Raw genomic sequence first — 1079 nt, forward strand, 5'->3', positions numbered from 1 at the left:
TCTTAACCCCTAAAGATTCTGCCAGAGTTTTAGCATGGATCTCTCTTTCAGGTTTTTCTACCTTCCTTCTTTCAGAATCCATTTTCCTTCATTTTAACCAAAGCATTTATTCACAACCTTTCCACAGCCCCACCACAAAAGACATCAGGTATTTTCCTGTGTGTGGGTGGGGAGTGCCCCACACACCTCCATCAACTCCTATTTTCACAGGACAGGAGGAGAGTCTAGAGGAATTCTGACCACACGAGTTTTTCTTTCTCCTGGAAATTTCTCTTCTCTACCTTTCTTAGGTCTCTCCTGCTCCATTTTCAGGCCCATTTCCTTCAGGGGAAGGAGGTGACCCAGTTCCCCCTGGCTGAGAAAGACCCCATTGCAGAGCCCCCTGAGTGATCAGAGCAGCCTCCTCACCCCGCACCCTCTACCCCCCATCCCCCCGGGGCGGTAGAGTCTCTTCACCAGGAAATACGGCTCCAGATCCAGATCTGCCCTCCTGACTCTCCAGCCCTTCTTGGCATTAGTGATTACATGGTTTCAGGTAAGGTTCTTCCTCTCTGTGTCTTACATTTCCTCTCTCTGTGATCAAATGCTTAAAATGTTTGTTTACCCCACAACTCTCCCTACCTTTCTCCTGCTTACAATTTCTCTTGAGGTGGAGAACTCTTGTGCAGTGAGATTTGGTTTCTAAAAAATTGTGGTTTTCTCCCCTAACTCTTCGTTCTATGGATAAAACTAGAGAAGACCCAAGGACTGCACCCCTAAACTGCCCCCCTCAGGGTACTGGGAGAGTTGTCTGTCCCTAATGAATGATATCTGGCTGTTGGATTTTGAAACACAATGGCAAAGTCCTCGCCTGCCCAACCACCCACCACCTGTGCTTATATTTCTAACCTTTGGAAATAAGTTTTTGCTTGCTGCTTCCCACCATCCCATGTAGGTTATTTGCAATTTTTTTCTACTAAAATCAATCTACACTAAATCATCTTCTCTATGTGTCATTTCACAGATGTGCAAATATATCGGTAAATATATTTCTATAAGTAGAACTGCTTAGTCAAAAGTTGTATATTTTAAAAATATTG

The sequence above is a fragment of the Pteropus vampyrus genome, unplaced genomic scaffold (genome assembly GCF_000151845.1).
Source record: "Pteropus vampyrus isolate Shadow unplaced genomic scaffold, Pvam_2.0 Scaffold74, whole genome shotgun sequence".
NCBI classification, from domain to species: Eukaryota; Metazoa; Chordata; class Mammalia; order Chiroptera; family Pteropodidae; genus Pteropus; species Pteropus vampyrus.